This window comes from Boleophthalmus pectinirostris, unplaced genomic scaffold (genome assembly GCF_026225935.1).
Source record: "Boleophthalmus pectinirostris isolate CB_2022bp ecotype Guang Dong unplaced genomic scaffold, ASM2622593v1 HiC_scaffold_19, whole genome shotgun sequence".
NCBI lineage: Eukaryota > Metazoa > Chordata > Actinopteri > Gobiiformes > Gobiidae > Boleophthalmus > Boleophthalmus pectinirostris.
The window spans coordinates 23,030,831-23,031,286 of NW_026571140.1; positions in this window are offsets into that span (position 1 = coordinate 23,030,831).

Genomic DNA, 456 nt, shown 5'->3' on the forward strand with positions numbered 1-456 from the left:
ACAACACCGCGTCACAAGAGGTTTGTTTTTGGGTCGACTTGTCACGATCTGCATGGAGATCTGTCATGTACATGTCGTCAGCCTAATCGCACAGTCGCCTAAGTCATATTTGATTGGTACACGATGGTGTTTTTTATTGATATTGTAACGGAAAGTTCAACTAAATGTGTGAAGAAGATTCCAAAAAACCTACGACACAACATTTTGATTACATCACAAATAAAAGTGACTTAGTCTGAGTTCAGATGCACCTGAAGTTTCCCAAATCTGATGTTTTGTCTCTATGTTCCTGTATCTGATCTTTTCATGTCTGAACCACACAGATGTGATGTTTTCACATGTGACCAGGACATTTGGATCTGTGCTCCTGAAACTGATCCATATCTGATCTTTAACATGTGACTTGAGTGTGAACAGTCAGGTCACATTCATCCACCTACACGTCATCAACAAGAC